Source organism: Glycine soja, chromosome 11 (genome assembly GCF_004193775.1).
Source record: "Glycine soja cultivar W05 chromosome 11, ASM419377v2, whole genome shotgun sequence".
Taxonomy (NCBI): domain Eukaryota; kingdom Viridiplantae; phylum Streptophyta; class Magnoliopsida; order Fabales; family Fabaceae; genus Glycine; species Glycine soja.
The window spans coordinates 30,573,103-30,594,106 of NC_041012.1; positions in this window are offsets into that span (position 1 = coordinate 30,573,103).

Consider the following 21,004-nt stretch of genomic DNA (forward strand, 5'->3'; position numbering starts at 1 on the left):
GCATGAGGAAGAATCTGGAAGAAGGATGAGCTGTGCATGTTCGCTGAGCGAGGGCTAATCCTGCTAAGCGCACTGCTTGAGTCCATCCGCTGAGCGAAAAGATGAGTGCTAAGCCGAAATTCACTAATGCACGCTAAGCGAGCCAGAGTTGCGCTAAGCATGCAAGCACCAACAAGGCCACTTATTTAAGCCTAAAATAAAAAAGAGAGAGGGATTCTGGCCATTTTCTCGAAGAGCTTCTGCATGTAAGAGATTTTAGAGAGAGAAGGGTCCGAATCTAGAGAGTTTTGAGAGATTTTGCTGTGTGAAGACCTACTGAGAATGGAGCTTGAAGAGGAAGTCGTTTTGAGAGCTTGAGCTGAGTTTGTGAGTGATTGTGAGGTTCTAGAGATGAAGGAGACATCCTCACCGCTTCTATTTCTTCAATCCTTCATTTTTCTCTTCTCTTTGTTGTAAAGGAAGCTTCCCAGTTATGGAGAGCTAAATCCTCTGTTGGTTCTTCCTTGTAGGTACTTGATGTAAATACTTTTATACCTATTTAATGATGTTTTATGTGTTCTCTGTGCTATCAGTACGTCATTTCAGTGTGCTTTTGCCTTGATAATGTAGATGCATGCTTTGTTACGATCATTCAATAGTGAAAATTGGCTTGATTCGTAGAACTTGAGACGACAGGGCTAGTTTATCGTATTATCATGAGGGATCAGGGTACGGTAACCTAGTTTTTTGTATATTTGTCTTAATGCGGTTATGGTCGAGTTTAGTCCAACAAGAAGAATCTGAGGATGATGCTTGATCAGGATTAGGCTAGACTATCATGAGAAATTGGGGTTTAGCATTTCAAGAGACACCATAGAACACATGAGCAATGTTAAGTAGAGAATATCCTTTTAACATCAGGCACCTAATAGGAAGACCAATTCGTTTTCTACTTGTCTTTGCACTTCATTACTCACGTGATTTTCCTTTTAATAGTTAGTTTACATACCTGTGCATAGTGGACACATCTCTTTTCATACTAGACACCTATTCACTGAATATAGTTTTACCAAGTAACACAAGTTCCCTGAGAGTTCAATACTCAGTTCTTACCGTTTTACACTACTTGCGCGATCCGGTGCACTTGCCGGGTTCGAACAAGTTTTTGGCGCCATTGCTGGGGAACTTCTTTCTATTTGGAAAGTTAGTTCAGTCCTAGGTGTCTATTCTTTATTCTTTGATAAACCGTGAATATTTACTTTCAATTGATTTTTGTTTTCTTCTTGAACTGGAAAACCGTTGTTGCTGTTAGTGTTTTATATGCATAGATATCCCACAGGCAATTTAGTTCCACTAGACTTTTGAGATTGAAGCTACATTGAGAAGGAACAGAGCTGAGAGGAGAAGAAAATTATTGAAAGACAGGACAATAGCGTCCATTCTTGAGGAAGAAACTCATTTTTCTGATTCTTCATCATCCGACTCATCATCATCAAGGGAATCCACGACTTATTTACCAGAAGTCGTTTCCATGGCTGATGAGCACCAGCAAAGAGTTACCCTTGAGGACTATTCAAGCAGTTCAGTGCCGCAATTCTTTACCAGCATTGCACGTCCTGAAGTGCAAGCTCACAACATAAACTACCCTCATTCTTTGATTCATTTAATACAGTGGAACTTATTCCAAGGATTACCAAATGAGGACTCTTATGCCCATTTGGCGACATTCATTGAAATCTGTAACACTGTAAAGATTGCAGGCGAGCCAAATGAAGCCATTAGACTCAATCTATTTTCATTTTCCTTGGCAGGAGAAGCCAAGAGGTGGCTCCACTAATTTAAGGGTAACAATCTGAAAACCTGGGAAAAAGTTGTTGAAAAGTTTCTAAAAAAAAATTTCGCAGAGTCAAAGACTACGGAAGGGAAAACTACAATCTCCTTATTTCATCAGTTCCTTGACGAGTCCTTTAGTGAAGCGTTGGAGAGGTTTAGAGGTTTATTGAGAAAAAATCCCACCCATGGGTTCTCTAAGCCAATTCAATTGAATATGTTTATAGATGGGCTGAGACCACAAACCAAGTGTCGCAACGTGCCCCTTTGCGGGCGAGCGAAGGCGAGGCTCACGGGTGCGCTTTCCAAAGGAGGAAAGATGCGCGGAGTCGCCACCAACGTTTATTTGTGGGAAACGTCGGAAAAACTGAAGGAAACTGGTCAAAATGAAAATTCTAAGTTCGTGAGTTGTATTTACGTTTGAGGAATGTATTAGCACCTCTCACGTTTGTCTCAAAGGACAACAACCTATTTTTTAGAATTGTGGAAATTGTGTTATCTTACCTTTTATTTCTTTTTATTTTTTTGAGGTCGACAAAAGCGAGGCTTTTGCTCCTACGTACCCTCCATCGAAGAGGAAATCAGACCTACGTAGTTCTTTTTTAAGAGTGAATCAAGCGATTCTTTTTACTTGAAAGGTGATCATTTTAAGGCGTTGGACCTTAAAAATGATCCATTTACTTGGTAAGGAAAACTGAAATGATAAACTTTCAAACCCTATTTTTGTGGACGAGCTTGACTAGGCGAGTTGATTTTAGCCTTAGTTTTACTTTAGTTATTAGTCAATTCAATTAAGAATGAGAAATCCCAAAGAGAAAACGTCCGATTGATTTTTTTTCGCTTCATTTTACTAAAAGATATTTTTTATCATTATATTATTATTTTACCTCTTTTTTGATTTCCAACGTGGTTACGGCATGACCGAACGGTCGGAATTCATTTTAACAGAAATTAACGGATGATACAATTCAAATGATCGGTGGAAATTTATTTTATTTTTTGATTAGGCGAGAAATGACTTAAATAAATGACTGAAGCACGTTAAAAGGGGGTATAGAAAGCGAATGAAAACGAGAATAAAAGTACATGAAACAAAATGTGGACCACCACGGGTACATAGAATGAATTGAAAAGCTCGGTTTGAGGTACTTACCAGTTGAAGACTGAAGAAAACGAAGAACGAACGATGAATGTCGAAGAACGGTTGAAAATCTTCGCGTAATTACTCATGGAAACGTTACGGAAGCGCCTCGGCTTGGATTTTCTTCACGGAAACAATTTTCCTCAGCAATTTCGAGAGAATAAGAAGTGCCAAGAAGGCTGAACCCTTTTCTTCTTCACTCCTCCCCCTATTTATAGCAAAATAGGGGAGGAGCTTGCCACTCAGCTCGCCCAGGCGAGCAAGGTTGCTTCCGAAGGAAGCAACCGCCTTATGGAGGAAGAAACTGGAAGGCCCAAGTGGGCTTGATTGCTATTTGTACCCCCCTTTTTACTAAATGCACCCCCTTTACCTTTTTTGGTAATTCTTTTTCCGTAACGTTACGAAAATTTACGAATTTCGTAACGATACTTATTTTCCTTCCGCAAGGTTACAAATCCTTACGGATTATGTACTTACTCTTTTTTAGCTTTCGAAGAAGTTACAGAAACTCACGGATTGCACAAAAACACCTCCTTTTGATTTCCGTCCCATTACGGAATTTCACAGATCGCGTAAGCCTGCTTCCTTTTGATTTCCGGCACGTCTCGGGACTTCACATATTGTGCAACAAAGGGTGCCAAGTATCTCAAAGCGGGCAATCAAAGGTTGCATATCATCAAATAATAATCCCTGGACGAAATTAGGGTATGACACCAAGCAACTGTTAGATGCTTCAACAGGGCGAAAATAAAGCTGAAGACCCCTGAAGAGGCAACTGAGCTAATTGAGAATATGTCAGCCAACGATCATGCCATTCTGTGCGACAGAGTTCATCAACCCACAAAGAAAAGCTTGTTAGAAATATCATCACTTGATGCTTTATTGGCACAAAATAAGTTTCTTTCTAGGAAACTTGAGATTTTAATAGAAACACTTGGTAAGTTGCCAACTAAATTGCCTATTGGTCAACCTACACATTCTTTCGTTTTGCAGGTTACAGGTTGTACCATATATGGTGAGGCTCATGAAATAGGCCGATGTATTCCCATTGAAGAAAACACTCAGGAAGTTCACTATATGGGTAATCAACAAAGACAAGGATATACTTAAAGAGGATTTTTAGGCTTCCAGCAGGGTCCTTATAACCAACAAGGACAGTGGAGATCACACCTTGACAATCAATTCATCAAGGACCAGGGTGGACCTTCCAACAGGCCAATTCAACAAGGGCCTAACATCTTTCAGAGGACTACTAAGCTGGAGGAGACTTTGACTCAGTTTATGCAAGTAACAATGTCAAATCATAAAAGCACTGAGTCAGCACTGAAAAACCTTGAGGTCCAGGTGGGACAACTGGCCAAGCAGATAGCTGACAAGTCATCCAACAGTTTCGTGGTGAATACAGAAAAGAATCCCAAGGAGGAATGTAAAGCTATGATAACAAGGAGTAAGAGGTTTGTGGAGGCAGAGGATGAGGATAGTGTTGTATCCAAGAAGAAAGCTGCTGAAAAGAAAGGTACTGATGAAAAGAAAGATGATGTGAGAGGTGAAAGCTATCAGGAAAAGGAAAAACAAATAATGGTCAAGAAAAAGAAATTAAATGACCAAGAAAAAGAAAAAGAAGTAGAAAAAGAAAAAGAAAATGAAAAAAATGAAAAAGATGAAAAAAAAGAATGAAAAGAGGAGTAGAAGTGAACAAGCTAGAGTGAAGAAAAGAGAAAAAGCTAAGTTATGAATGAAGGTGCGGAAGTACCATATCTCGTGGTACCTTCCAAGAAGGAGAAGGACCGCCATTTGGCGAGATTTTTAGATATTTTCAGGAAACTAGAAATAACCATGCCCTTTGGAGAAGCTTTACAACAAATGCTACTCTACTCCAAGTTTTTAAAGGATATGCTAACAAGGAAACACAAGTATATTCACCAGGAAAACATTTTTGTGGAAGGAAATTGTAGTGTTGCGATTCAAAAGATCCTGCCACCCAAGCATAAAGACCTTGGGAGTGTAACAATTCCTTGTTCAATTGGAGAAGTCACTGTGGGAAAGACTTTTATTGATCTGGGAGCCAGTATTAACTTAATGCCACTCTCCATGTGCAGAAGGTTGGGAGAGTTGGAGATCATGCCCACTAGGATGACCTTACAACTTGCTGACCACTCCATTACGAGACCATATGGAGTAATTGAAGATGTGTTGGTCAGAGTAAAACATTTTATCTTTTTGGCAGACTTTATGGTAATGGATATTTGTGAAGATAATGACATTCCTGTAATATTGGGAAGGCCATTTATGTTAACTGCAAGCTGCATAGTTGATATGGGGAGAAAGAAGCTAGAGCTGGGCTTTGAAGATCATAAAATTGATTTTGATTAATTTGTTGAAGACAAGCCTGCTCCAGAACAAAATGTTTGCTTACAGGTAATGGAAGTGGGTAAGGAGGTCCTAGAAGTACGAACAAAAATGTGATCACCCATTGAGGTAAAAGCGTCAAGCTAGTGACGTTAAATAAGTGCTTCTTGGGAGGCAACCCAGTTCTAATTTCTGCTTTTCTTTTCTTTTATGTAGGGCATTATGTGGAACTTGCTTCATAATAATTTCATTGGGGTATATTAGCTTATTTTGAAGGATAGATATAAGGGTTTCAATTTCTTGAGGATGGGAGTGAAAAATAACTTAAAATTTTTTTTCTGAAAAAACAGTCCTTTCGCTAAGCGCAAGCCTCGCGCTAAGCGTATCTTTGGTCATGCGCTAAGCTGAGAGTCTCTAGCGCTTAGCACTCAACCCTTGCATCTTAGGCCGATTTGGTCCACTAAGCTGGCCAAGGCTGAGATAAGCCCAATTCAATTCGATCTGAATTGGGCTAAGCGATGGCCTGCTCGCTAAGCGCATTGTATTCACTGGCTAAGCGCGAGACGTTGCCACTAAGCCCATTTCGATGCGGCCTAAATTGGGGTTCATTGAGCTAAGCGCTACCCATGCCAGCTAAGCCCAATTCCTTGTGGCCATAGCAGCGCTAAGCGATCCATCAACCGCTAAGTGCATGCCCCTATGTATTCAAGATGCATCATTTTAGCTAAGACGGCCCAGATCCCGGCTCAGCGAGAGTTGCAGGTTTTATGACCTGTAGAATTCGCTGAGCGCTGCTTTTGTGTGCTAAGCCCAGCTTTAAAAAAAGTCAGATTTTGAATTTCAAACTTGGGCAAATGTGCGCTAAGTGCGAAGTTCCGCTAAGAGACTCACTTTGAGAAACCAAACATCTTTCTGGCTCGGTTAGCGCTGCGGTTCTCTAAGCGAAAAGGTCGAAAATTGCTTAAGTAAGTGTAACGTCAGTTACACTCACATTTGTCCAAAATTTTTAGAGCATTCCCTGCATTTTCTCTCACGCCCAAATCTGTGCAACCTGCATTCTTGCTTTCTTTTTGCATCTTCTACGCATCTTCAGCATATAACAATTCAAGTAAGTTCCCCATTCCGTTTTTTTCTCTTTTATTTTGTTGAGCCTTAGGTTAGAAAACCATAGATTTAGCTTTTAATTTTTAGGGTTTCAATGATATTAGATTAGTGAAAGATTAGGATTTTGTGAATAATTGTGTTGTGTAGATAGTTTTGACTGGTTTGTATGTTTGATATGCCTTTTAGAGGCTCAAAAATGGAAGAAAAAAAACTGCATTTTCTGGATTTTTTTCTAGAAAACGCGATGAACTCGCTAAGCGAGCATGGTGAGTGAGTTCATCAATATTCATTGAATATATGCGTTTCCAGACGAACTCGCTAAGCACACCTACCGCGCTAAGCGAGTTCATCTTGTGAGGATGAACACTCATCCTCCTGTTGAGATACTTGTGGCTAAGTGAGGCTGAATCGCTAAGCCCAGGTAACTTAGTCAAATTTTTTTTTGAAAGCCGCACGCTAAGCCAAGCCTATCTGGGCTAAGCTCATTTCATTGCGACAGCCATTGGGCTAAGCGAGCCTTGCTCACTAAGCCCCCATACTTAGTGAATTTTCTGAATTTCATGGTGCCGCTAAGCGTAACCCTGCTGAGCTTAGCACATATCTGTTGCGGCGTTGATTAGGCTAAAGCGCACGCTGTTTTGCTAAGCCGATATGTTATATTTATGAGGGCACACTGAGCGAGCTGTATCCCACTAAGCGCCCATCGTTAATTTCAGCCTTTATTTCTGTTTTTAAACTTGAATAAATTTGGTCTAAGGAATTTTGAGTTATTTTTAGTTACAGATGGCATCGAGAAAAAGGGCTAGAGCAGATGACATCCCTTCATCATCCACTCCAGCTCCTCTGTCAGCAACCATAGGACTAGATGTCCAAAGCACTTAAACCTCAGTCCCTATGCTACAAAGCTTATTCTGAGAACAGTTTATTATCATGCACAGCCTGCGAGAATTGGCACACCACAGGCCAATTATAACTATGGAGCATTTCCTTGAGCGAGTAGCCTGGCCTAAAGCTCAACTTCCACTGGTGAGACCCAATGAGGTTGCTTCTCCTGAGCCCACACCTGCACGGGTTGAACCAGTGCCGGTTGATCCATAATCTCCAGTGGTGAATCCATCTTCTTCTCCTGAGCTTGAAGTAGTTCCCCCATCTCCACCTTTGATTATCATCTTCGATTCCCCATCTAGAGAAGCTGCTGCTCCCCCTAAATCCCCAAATAGAGAAGCTGCTGATCTTTCTGATTCCTTATCTGGAGAAGCTGTTGCTCTCTCTGATTTCCCTGTTTTTCCATCTGATAGATGAGGAGGAGGCTCAGACTCCAGATGCCCCGGACCTGTCTCAGGGATTTTAAATTCCTGAGGATTTTGCTTTTTGGATATTTTTTATATAATTATTATATTTTAGTACAGTGTCTTAGTTATTTTGGTTAATGTTTATATACACTTATGTTCTTTTTCTTCTGTTTGTTATTATGTATGTTTTGAAGCATATGGAACAGTTTAACTTGACTTGGATGATTATGCAGTGAAACATTTTTATCTTTTTGTGAAAATTGGTGTTATGAATTGATTTTGGATTGAATGCATGATTGTGACGAAGTTTGTGTTACTTTTCATAAGTTTGAGCAAGTATGTATGTTAGACAAAGAAAGAACAAGATTGTGAACTTGCAATTAGAATTGTTAGTCAATAGACAGGTTGGTTGAGAAAGAAAAGCTTAAACCATAACCGGTGAGAGTGTGATCTTAAACTGTGAGTGAGCGACTAGCTTTGAGTAATAGTCTTTGCATCGTCTCTGAAATTTAGAATGAAATGTATGAATGAGGACATGATGAAGGCCATGATTGTATATACAAACGAATTGACCAAAAAGCTTACCTTGAATTATAATTGTATCCTTTGCACCCTTTGTGAGCTGAATTACATTTTCAAAATTGAACCCTGAACTTGAATGAATATCTCCAGATACCTTGTTTAGATTCTAGGAGAGTAGATACTTCAAGGCAAATTACCCCAAATTCTGGGGAGTTGATTGGGATGTAAAGTAAAAGGTAAAGCATCAGCACACACAACAAATAAGTTGTGTGTAAAAAAAAAGAGCAATCAAAGAAAATGTGTGTTGTTGTAATAATTTCAAAGACAAATTAAAGTGAAAGACTAGTAAATAAGCCAATTGTATTGAAACAAATATTTGGATAAGTCTAGGATTTGTGCTCTCTTAGAATCTAAGCCTTTGAATCCTAGAAAAACCAATTATTTTTGTAGCCAAGCTCACTACAAGCTGCAAAAGTCCTTCTGATTCTATTTATGCATTTCTAACTTTATGGCTTGAGATGAAGTTCAAAGATTGGACCTTGTGCTAGTTGTTAATGATGAATAGCTTAAACACTTGTGCTTGAGTGAAACAGAAGCCGTGAGACTGTGGTTTAAGCTGCTTTCCTTGATATCTGTCTTATGCCTAACTTCATCTAATTGTACTGGTTGCATTTTATTCTTCTCTTTGAATAACTGCATGCTTTGTGAAAGACAAGTGATGAGGGCATTTTGCTTCATTCTTTTATCATGCAATCAATAACTTTTGTTGCATACACCTTTGTACATAGTCACTGCATGTTTTTGCCACTTGGGGGACCAGTGAGTTATTCTTTATTTGCTTGAGGACAAGCAAAACTGTAAATTTGGGGGAGTTGTTAGTCGATGAATACGACTAACTTTTGTGTATAAAATTTGTGTAAATACTTAGTAATTACATTTTGTTAAAGATAGGTAATGAATACTTAGTACTCCTATTTTGTGTGTTTAATAATCATTTCCTCTCAATTTTAGGTTAATTAGGCAAGTTTGTGAAGTGCTGATTTTCATCCGCTCGCTAAGCCAATCTTTTGGCTTAGTGAGCCATCCGCTGAGCGCAACACTCCTTTGGCTGAGCGTGAGGAAGAATCTGGAAGAAGGATGAGCTGTGCATGAATTCTGAGCATGGTCTAATCCCGCTAAGTGCATCGCTTGAGTCCATCCGCTGAGCGAAAAGACAAGCGCTAAGCCGAAATTCACTAATGCGCGCTAAGCGAGCCAGAGTTGCACTAAGCGCGCAAGCACCAACAAGGCCACCTATTTAAGCCTAAAATCAGAAATTGAGAGGGATTTTGGCCATTTTCTCGAAGAGCTTCTGTATATGAGAGATTCTAGAGAGAGAAGGGTCCGAATCTAGAGAGTTTTGAGAGATTTTGCTGTGCGAAGACCTACAGAGAACAGAGCTTGAAGAGGAAGTTGTCCTACGAGTTTGAGCTAAGTTTGTGAGTGATTGTGAGGTTTTAGAGGTGGAGGAGACATCCTCACCACCTGTATTTCTTCAATCCTTCATTTTTCTCTTCTCTTTGTTGTAAAGGAAGCTTCCCAGTTATGGAGAGCTAAATCCTCTATTGGTTCTTCCTTGTAGGTACTTGATGTAAATACTTGTATATCTATTTAATGATGTTTTATGAGTTCTCTGTGTTATCAGTATGTCATTTCAGTGTGCTTTTGCCTTTATCACGTAGATGCATGCTTTGTTAGGATCATTCAACAGTGAAAACTGGTCTGATTCTTAGAACTTGATAGGACAGGGCTAGTTTATCATAATATCACGAGGGATCGGGGTACAGTAACCTAGTTGTTTGTATGTTTGTCTTAATGCGGTTCTGGTCGAGTTTAATCCAACAAGAGGAATTTGAGGATGATGCTTGATCAGGATTAGGCTAGACTATCAGGAGAAATTGGGGTTTATCATTTCAGGAGACACCATAGAACACATGAGCATTGTTAAGTAAAGAATATCCTTTTAACATCAGGCACCTAATAGAAAGACGAACGTGTTGTCTACTTGTCTTTACACTTCATTACTCACATGATATTCCTTTTAATAGTTAGTTTATATGTCGGTGCATAGTTGACATATCTCTTTTCATACTAGACACCTATTTACTGAATATAGCTTTACCAAGTAACACAAGTTCCCTGAGAGTTCGATACTCGGTTCTTACCGTTTAATACTACTTGCGCGATCCGGTGCACTTGCCAGGTTCGAACAGTGACGTGAGACTCATGGTTGCATCTTCCAAGGAAGGTAAACAGGCAGAGTCGCCACCAATGTTTATTTGAGAAAAACATTAGAAAAACCAAAAAGAGGTCTGCGAATTTCAAGAATAAAAAGGTTCGGGAGTTATTTATGTGCGGGGAAGGTATTAGCTCCCCACGCGTTCGCCTTAAGAGACGAAAACCTTTAATCAAATATGCAAAATCATGACTTCAATTTTTGTTTATTTTCCCCTTTTTATGTTTTTTTTTTTACTTTTTGGGGTCAACAAGAGCGGGGCTCTTGCTCCTACATATCCTCAATTGTGATGAGGAACTAAGACCTATGTAGTTCTTTGAAAAGCAAGAAATTTGTGCGGAGTATTGATTTTAGACTTCTAAACGGTTTGTTTTAACCGATAGAAGTAAAAAAGACTGTTTAAGGCGTTGGACCTTTAAACGGATTCAAGCGATTTTCTTGTGGACAAAAGCTTGATTATGAGTTGATTTTGGCTTTGGTTTCACTTGGTTATTTTCCAAATCATTAAATGAGAACTTTCAAAGTAAATGACTGGTCAAAACTTATTTTTTTGATGATTAACCGAGGTTACAACACAAACGATCGATTGAATTTTATTTTAGCGGTGATTAAATGATATTACAACACAAATGATGGGTTGAAATTCATTTTAACAGTGATTAAGTGAGATTACGACACAATTAATCGGTCAAAACTCACTTTAAACAAAGAAAAAGATCATCGATGGTAGAAGAATGAAGATGAAGATGCGAAAAGCAAGAGTGGACCACTACGGGTGCATAGAATGAATTCACAACTTCAAAAAAATAGAAACTAACCGGTCGATGATCGAAGAACGAGGAAGAAAGGATGAAGAAAGGTCACGGAATTGATCACGGAAACATTACGGAAGTGCCTCGACCTTGATTTTTCTTCTTCTTTCTCCTTCTTCTCACCAATTTCAGTGAAAACTTCTTACAAATGATGTTGAACCCCTTCCCCTCAGCCCCTCACGCCTATTTATAGGAAAATGAGGGGAGGAGGTTGCACAGTAGGTTGCCCAGGTGAGCTGCTTGCTTCCTCCATAAGCAACCTAGTTCGCCCAGGCGAGCTGGTTGCTTCATCCCTTAGCTTTCTAGTGGGCCCAGGGGCTTGAAAATGTCCCCAAAGTGACCATTTTCCCCCTCTTTTGAAAATTTTGCACATTTCCTTCCGAAAAGTCACAAACCCCTACGGATTGCGCTAAAAACAAGTGTTAAGCAGCTCAATTTGGCCGGCAAGAATCCAAATGTTGGCCAACGATCGTCCCCGGACGAAATTAGGGTATGACAGTTGTCCTTCTTTACTTATCTTTTATTGGAGATAAAACAAAAGTAAAGATAAAGACACTAATTTCGTTCGAGCGATCTCACCACCCGATCGACCATTAGCCCAATTAGGGAAACCTGTCAAAAGAAAAATCATAAAAGGCATTATGTATATCAACAAAAGACCTTGAATTCTTGCAAAGTAAGGGAGACATTTGAAGTCTCGACGAAAGACTCTGACAGTCTTAGAAAAGATAAAGAGCGGAAGACATTGATTGTCCCCGCATGCCAACAGACTTGATTGTCTCTGGAAGGCAAATGAGACTGTGATAGTCTTGAAAAACAACAAAAAAGGATGACCATGATGGTCTCCGCATGCCAATGGACTCGCTTGTCTCTGGAAGGCAAAGAAGATGGTGATAGTCTTAACAAACAACAAAAATGGATGACCATGATGGTCTCCGCATGTCAACAGACTTGATTATCTTGGGAAGGCAAAAAAGACTGTAATAGTCTTGAAAACAACGAAAAAGGATGACCATGATGGTCTCCGCATGCCAACAAACTTGATTGTCTCTAGAAGGCAAAGAAGACTTTAGTAGTTTTGATCGAAAGAAATTGAAGTCTTCGAAAAAGGGCAGATGACCATAATTTGTCTATGCATGCCAACAGACTCGCTTGTCTCTGGAAGGAAAAGAAGACTTTAGTAGTCTTGATCAAAGACATTGAAGTCTTTGAAAAGGGGAAGATGACTATAATTTGTCTTTGCGTGCCAACAGACTTGATTGTCTCTAGAAGGCAAGGAAGACTTGAATAGTCTTTATTGAAAGACATTGAAGTCTTCGAAAAGGGGAAGATGACCATAATTTGTCTCTGCATGCCAAAGGACTCGCTTGTCTCTGGAAGGCAAGGAAGACTTTAATAGTCTTGATCAAAAGACATTGAAGTCTTCGAAAAGGGGCATATGACCATAATTTGTCTTTGTATGCCAACAGACTTGCTTGTCTCTGGAAGGCAAAGAAGACTTTAGTAGCCTTCATCAAAAGACCATAATTTTTCTCGTGTCAGCAGACTTGATTGTCTCTGAAGCAAAAAGACAATATGATCGAAAACATGAAGTCTCAAAAAGGGCAGATGACCATAATTTGTATCTGCATGCCAACGGACTTGATTGTCTCTGGAAGGCAAGGAATACTTTAATAGTCTTGATCGAAAGACATTGAATTCTTTGAAAAGGGGCAGATGACCATAATTTGTCTCTACGTGCCAACAGACTTGATTGTCTCTGGAAGGCAAGGAAGACTTTAATAGTCTTGATCGAAAGACATTGAAGTCTTCAAAAAGGTACTGATGACCATAACTTTTCTCTGCGTGCCAACTGACTCGCTTGTCTTTGAAAGGCAAAGAAGACTTTAGTAATCTCGGTAAATCTTTCTCCAAAATGTGAACACACTTAGCAAAGAAACAAGCCTCCAAAACGATCAGAGCAACATATATTTTTGAAGAAAAACAATGTGACTTCTGCAAAAGGAAATCATGCTTATAGAATTTATCATAACCACAAATGAGATTTAGGACATTTGAATTTCATCTCTAAAAGAACATTAGAAGAAAACATTGGGTCCAATTGAGAACAAAGGAAAACCGCTCACAGTGTATAAAATCTCACCCAGGCAAGTGTTTCATCCTAATTTCGAACCATAGACATGTCATGATTTGACTTTGTAAGTCATTTCCTATCAATTCAAAGATAATATGCGTAATCATGGATCAATAGGACTTTTTAGAAAGCTGGATTTTGGTGGGAACTTTGGCTTTTGGGTGTCTTGGCCTTTTTCTTTTCTGTTTTTTTCTTTGGTTCGACACAGAACCAACACGGGTACAAGATTTGGTTGGCAACTAAGCAGGTGTTTGCTTCATGCATCCCTCAGGTTTTAACCAGGTTACTGTCACTATCTTATTTCTTTTTGCTTTTGACAATTCTACACATTGTTCAGACATTGTCCGGGTTCTTAATCGAATTGACTAATAACTAAAGTGAAACTAAGGCTAAAATCAATTCATAAATCAAACTTTTGTCATCACCTAAAAAGCCATTTTTAAGGTCCAACGCCTTGAAATGGTCTTTTCCGTTTTATTGGTTAAACGTGGATTACTAAAGCCTAAAATCAACACGTAGCTTTGTTACCTCTTTAAAAAAAAAACAAGAGATCATTAATGGTCCAAAGCCTTAATGTTTTCTCTCCTTTCAAAAGAATCGAAAGATTGTTTAATGGTCCAACGCCTTAAATGACCTTTAATTCAATCAAAATGTATATTGCAAAAAAGGATAAAAATAATTTAACCAACGTTTAGTTCTCAAAGAACTACGTAGGTCTGATTTCCTTACCACAATTAAGGAATACGTAGGAGCGAGGGAAACACCCCTTGTCGACCACAAAAAGATAAAAAATATATAAAAGGGATAAAAAAGACATAAAAAGCGTAAAAAGGGAAGATAACACAAATTGAAGTTATATTCGCACACTTGATTAAAGGTTGCCGTCCCTTGTGACGGACGCGTGGGGTGCTAATACCTTCCCCGTGTGTAAATACAACTCCCGAACCTTTCACTTAAAGTTCGTAGACCACGCCTTTTTTTTGTTTTTCCGACGTTTTCCTCGAATAAACGTTGGTGGTGACTCCACACGTTTTCCTTCCTTGGAAGATGTACCCGTGAGTCTCGCGTCGCCCTCCCGCCGAAGAGTAGGTTGCGACACCTCCTCGCCCCCATCAATGCAAATGATGCCCGCCTCGCGTAGTGCTTTTAATATAAACCTCCTAGAGTTTACCATATCTTTCATTTGCTTCGGCCTCTGAGGTTCACACTCCTCCACCGCATTAACCGTTGGTTCCCCATGACTGGCAAGATGGTTTGTCTTTACATTTGGACCGTCATCTTAGAATGACAGCCAACCTGTGTCAATCAAACTTTGGACCTTATGTTTGAAGGCCACACATTGTTCTATCGAGTGCCCCGGGACACCCCCATGATAAACGCAGGTCATGTTGAGGTTGTACCATCGAAGAAACAGGGATTGGAAAATCCACTCGGGGGTCACCACCGCCATTTGGTTGGCAATCAATGAGGGTAGCAAGTCTACATACGACATCGAGATGGGAGCGAATTCCGCGAGTTTCTTTACCGAAAAATTCCTTCCTGGATTGGCGCTTGTGCTTGGATTGGAGTTGCCAACGGGGCGAGGTTGTGTAGGAGCCGAGTTTTGAGTGGGGGCCCTTTGTGGTTGAGCGGGTGCCTTTTGCTGGACGGGCACTGGACTAGAAGGGTTTTCGATGCGGGCCGAAAAGCTCGATTGATGTTGGGCATATTAGTAAGTGTTGTGAGGGGTTTGTTGGGACTTCAACCAAGTAGGAGCTGAAGTCACGGCATGGGCATCCCCTTCCTTCTTCTTTGCCCCACTTGCTCTGAATCTTCTATTGCTAGTACTGGCAGGAGTGACATAATCAAACTTCCTTCTTTTCAGGCCTACTTCGATCTTTTCGCCCGCAAATACTAAATCTGCGAAGCCAAAGGGCACATATCCCACCAACTTTTCATAGTAGAACACTGGCAGTGTGTCCACTATCATAGTGATCATCTCTCTTTCTACCATGGGGGGCGCTACTTGTGCTGCCAAGTCCCTCCACTGTTGGGCGTACTCCTTAAAGGACTCATGCTCTCGCTTGCTCATATTTTGAAGCTGAGTTCTGTCAAGGGCCATGTCAGTATTGTATTGGTACTGCCTAACGAAGGCAATAATCAAATCCTTCCATGAGCGGATACGAGAGGCTTCCAAATTGGTATACCAGATGACAGCCGCCCCGACCAAGCTTTCTTGGACGAAATGCATCAACAGTTTCTCGTCCCTAGAGTATGCCCCCATTTTCCAACAATACATCTTCAGGTGATTTTTGGGGCAAGTGGTCCCTTTGTATTTATCAAAATCTGGTACCTTGAACTTTAGAGGGATGACAACATTAGGTACCAAACACAATTCTATCATGTTGGCGAAAGGGTAATCACCAAACCCTTCGACAGCCCTTAATCTCTCTTCGATGAGATCAAGTTTCTCTCTCCGTTCCACTGTCGGAGGCGGCCCTCTACTGAGAAATGCAGCGGTTGCAGAGGGCGGGGTTGAGGAGCTCATGTGGTATTGGGTTTAGGCATAGCATTAAATGCCAGTCCCTCGATGGTGAAAGTGGGATATGGGTCGAAGTCCCCTTGAGCATGCTCCCGAGGTTCTTCATGGGCTCCTTGATGGAAGCTTGCTTGTGGGGCTTCTATGGAGGCTGGATCTTTGAGCTTCAATGGGGTCCTTTAATGGTGATTTTCCACCATGGAGATGCAGTGGAAGACAAAGGAAAGGAGGTGAGAGGAGGTGCCATCCATTAAGGAATAAGCCATGGAAGAAGGAGCTTCACCACCAAGATTAGCCTTGGATAAGAAGCTTGGAGAGGATGCTTCAATGGAGGAAAAGAAAGAGGGAGAGAAAGAGGGAGGGGGAGCACGAAATTGAAGGAAGAAAAAGGGAGAGAAGTTGAACTTTGAGTTGTGTCTCACAAGACTCTCATTCATCAAAGTTACAACAAGTGTTACACATGCTTCTATTTATAGACTAGGTAGCTTCCTTGAGAAGCTTTCTTGAGAAAACTTCCTTGAGAAGCTTCTTTGAGAAAAATTCCTTGAGAAGCTAGAGCTTAGCTACACACACCCCTCTCATAACTAAGCTCACCTCCTTGAGAAGCTTCCTTAAGAAGATTCGTAAAGAAGCTAGAGCTTAGCTACACATACCTCTCTAATAGCTAAGCTCACCTCCTTGAGATGAGAAGCTAGAGCTTAGCTACACACCCCCTATAATAGCTAAGCTCACCCCCATGACAAAAAACATGAAAATAAAAAAAAGTCCTTATTACAAAGACAACTCAAAATGCCCCGAAATACAAGGCTAAAACCCTATACTACTAGAATGGCCAAAATACAAGGCCTTGACGAAGGAAAAACCTATTCTAATATTTACAAAGATAAGCGGGCTCATACTTAGCCCATGGGCTCGAAATCTACCCTAAGGCTCATGAGAACCCTAGGGCCTTTCCTTGGATCTCTAGCCCAATCTACTTGGAGTCTTCTAACCAATGCCCTTGCGGGGTAGGATTGCATCATTCCCTCCACCTTGGAAAGGATTTGACCTCAAATCCCGAGGTTCTTCATACTCTGGGCTCCTTCCCTCAACACCTGTAAAAAGAACAAAAACACATGTATTAGTGGTTTTTGGTATGTTGAAGTAAGGTAAGGTCTAAAAACCCATTTCCTGGGCATCTTCCCATGAAGGAACATGGTTTCTCACCAACTCAATGAGTGGTGCTACAAGTATAGAAAAATATGGGACAAACCTTTTGTAAAAGTTTGTTAAGTCATGGAAGCCCCAAATTTTTCTTATACTTGGTGGAGTGAGCCACTCAGGAATGACCTTTATTCTCTTAGGGTTCATGGGAACCCGTTGATCACTATTTGAAAAATTAAGAAAAGTAACGCAATAAAACATACCTTTTTCTGTATTTTCATATTGATTATTCCTACCAAAAAGTATGACAAACCTAAGGTGTCCCATATGAGTACCTAAGTTTGTATTGAAACTAAAAATAAGAACAAACCTACCTAATGGGTCCCTATGTACACACACCATGAACATGTTAGGTGTACGAGTGATTTTACAAAAGAGGGTTGCACCACTCAAAACATTCATCATACCACCTATTTTAGGGACTTGGTGCCTAATAATACCTATTTTGGGCACCAAAAAAGCACAAGGATTTAAGCTCTTGCGAACCAAACCCTCATCCAACAACTTCTTTACTTGAGGAATAAACCCAAGCCCAAGAGGTGTGGCAATGCTAGCAAGTGTCTTTTTACAAAAGAGAAAATGTGGAGGTTGTCTAAGAGGAAAAGTTTCTTTAATGTTTGTCTTTATTGTAAAATGAGTTTCCTTCTTAGCTAACCTCTTGGAGGAGACACTTACCTCCTTACACTTCTCTTTAACCACTAATGGTTGTCCATCTTCTTGGGGGTAGATTTCTTCACTAGATTCTTCCCATTTTGCTTCTTCACTTTCACTAGAGGAAGGTGAAGTAGTAGCCTCATCTTGGCTACTATAAATGTCTTGGCCCCTCATAATCATGGTTTTTGTGGTGGGGCATTGAGAAGTAATGTGTCCTCTTCCAAGACATTTAAAGCACTTTATAGAGCTAGTTTTCTCTTGCATACTAGCCTTAGGGGCTTGCTTTTCTATTGCCTTCCCCTTATCATCTTTGGGATTAGAAGGTGTCACCCCTAAGATGTCTTGACCTTGGTCTTTCTTTGGATAAGAGTGAGAGCCATAAGATTTTGAAGTAGACTTCTTTTTAAGTTGTTGCTCTACCCTTATTTCCCAATCTAAGTTAGCCTCTACATTGTCCTTCCCATGGAAGTATGAGAGGTTAATGTTAGCATCTTGAGGCTTTCTTTCCTTTTCTCTTCTATGGGAGTGAGGTCTAAGATGTGACCTATGCCTTCCTTCGTAATAGTCACGAAGTTCTTCACTTAGGCTCTTGCAAGAGTTATGACTACTATAGGAGGCATGTTTTTCTCTTTTCATTTCTTTCATTATTTTTCTTCTTTCTTCCTCTCTTATTTTCTTTCTTTCATCTTGACTTATTTCTTCCACTCTTTTTTTTCCTTTTTCTTTTCTCTCTTGTTTTTCTTTCCATAACTTGAGGGAACTCAACTCATCTAAGATTCTAGATAAAGGGTCTTTATGACTAATACCCTCGCCATTAACACTAGATGAATGATGACTCATGTTGGTTCCTAATTTGTGGTTCTTTCTTGTTGGAGGTTTGAAAAGAAAAGGTAAAAGAAACTATGGTTGAAACTATCCAAATAAACACTAAAAGAGGTGTGAAAGATAAGGTAAAAAAACTAATTGGTAAAATGCAAGCTATCTAGGCGGTTTGACAATGGAAGGTAAAAGAAATAAGCTATGAAAGTAAGCAAGAAATGTAAACTAGGCAAATTCTAAGAGTGTTTGGATGACCACATTCAAGGTTCCCAACAAAACACTCACTATCCTAAGGAAAAATTGCCTAAAATTATTACACACAAATGGAAGTTTGGTAACCTATTGGAGGCTCCCAACACACTTCCAATGAAAGGCCTTTTTGTTACAAAACTTGAAAGCAATGAAGGTAAGTAAATTGCAAATTACAAAATTACAAAACGGTCCTCAATTTTGGTGGTTGTTATCTCTTTGGTGATTCACTCCATTTGGAGTGCTTCGTAGTCCAATAGCTCTTAAGGTGGTTGGCCCCTTGCTTCTGGACTCAAATTCTTCAAGGGATGGCACCAATCCTCCTTCCAATTCCCTATATGGCAACCCACAAACAAGGAAACAAAGAGACAAGCAATAACCAAAGACCAAAAAAAATGAAATGAAATCTAAACCAATGGAGTTTTAACAAGACAATTTTTCAAGGATTATTCAACAATTAAAGCAATGAAAAGGACATAGAAGCAAGCTAGGACTCAAAGAGAAACTTAGAATGGCTCTAGAGTAGAGTAAAAAAAACTGAAAAAAAGACTCAACAAACCTCTAGCTTTGGCACTTGTCTTCACACTAATTTTCAATTGAAATTTCCAATTATAGAATAAATTTTGAGCCAAAACAACAAGCACACTTCCCTTTCACCTTTTTTTTTTCTGGATACTGATTTTCCTGCCAACTTGTGTGATTTTTCGTATTTTTTTCCTTTTATCCAAATCACTTGTTTCTTTTTTTATAACTTTTTTCCAGATGTATAGAAAATTCAGTAAAAATTTCAGCTCAAAATTCGAAGTAATCAATTCTCAGTAATCTTTACAAGTTTGTATGTCCAAGCTGCCAACACCAGCGATTTGTTTCTTTAAGCATGGTATATTGATTGCCTTGGGCTTACTTTCAACCTTCCTATGTATGTTGAACTCACTAGGATTGTTTACCACAGTTTTAGGAGTTCAATATTCACTTAGGATCAACATTTCAGCCAGCAATTCAATCACCAAAACTCAAATTCACAATAGACACAATCATAAGGAAACCTAAAAGTTCAAGAAAAGGTTCACAATCAAAGACTCTCTAAGAATTTTGCATGAACATGTTAAGGACTAATTAACATGAAAGATTTGACTCAAATCAAATAATAGGCTAAAAGAATTTCATACACTCATGAACAAACGAGTTAGACAAAGAAACAAGAAAATAAAATTCAGCACAACATAAGAAATCTTATGTGACAAGTTTCATGACTAGACATGACTTCTATGACAAAACTACAATAGGTGAACAAGTCACTCTAGATTTTTGAGGTTTTCTTCTACTTTAATATTTTTGTAAGAATTTTATGGTTTAGGTTTCAGCCACAAAAAATAACAAGACAAAACTCAAAGGATCCTAAACTCAACACAATTCATGGTTCAAGAACAAGAACAAGAAATTTGAACCATAGAAAATCAAATCTAACTTCTATAGCAAGTTTAATCGGTGCAAACTCTAAAGAATCATGTTAACAACATTTAGAACAAGACATGTGAGGAGATACATGGAGAAAAATGAAGAAAAAACAATGGAAGAGAAGGTAAAGCAAAAAATTAATGGAGGTTTAAGGAGCACCTACTTGAAGCCCTTGTGCTCTGATTACCACTTGATGGAAGCTTGCTTGTGGGGCTTCTATGGAGGCTGGATCTTTGAGCTTCAATGGGGTCCTTTAATGGTGATTTTCCACCATGGAGATGCAGCGGAAGACAAAGGAAAGGAGGTGAGAGGAGGCGCCATCCATTAAGGAATAAGCCATGGAAGAAGGAGCTTCACCACCAAGATGAGCCTTGGATAAGAAGCTTGGAGAGGATGCTTCAATGGAGGAAAAGAAAGAGGGAGAGAAAGAGGGAGGGGGAGCACGAAATTGAAGGAAGAAAAAGGGAGAGAAGTTGAACTTTGAGTTGTGTCTCACAAGACTCTCATTCATCAAAGTTACAACAAGTGTTACACATGCTTCTATTTATAGACTAGGTAGCTTTCTTGAGAAAACTTCCTTGAGAAGCTTCTTTGAGAAAACTTCCTTGAGAAGCTAGAGCTTAGCTACACACACCCCTCTCATAACTAAGCTCACCTCCTTGAGA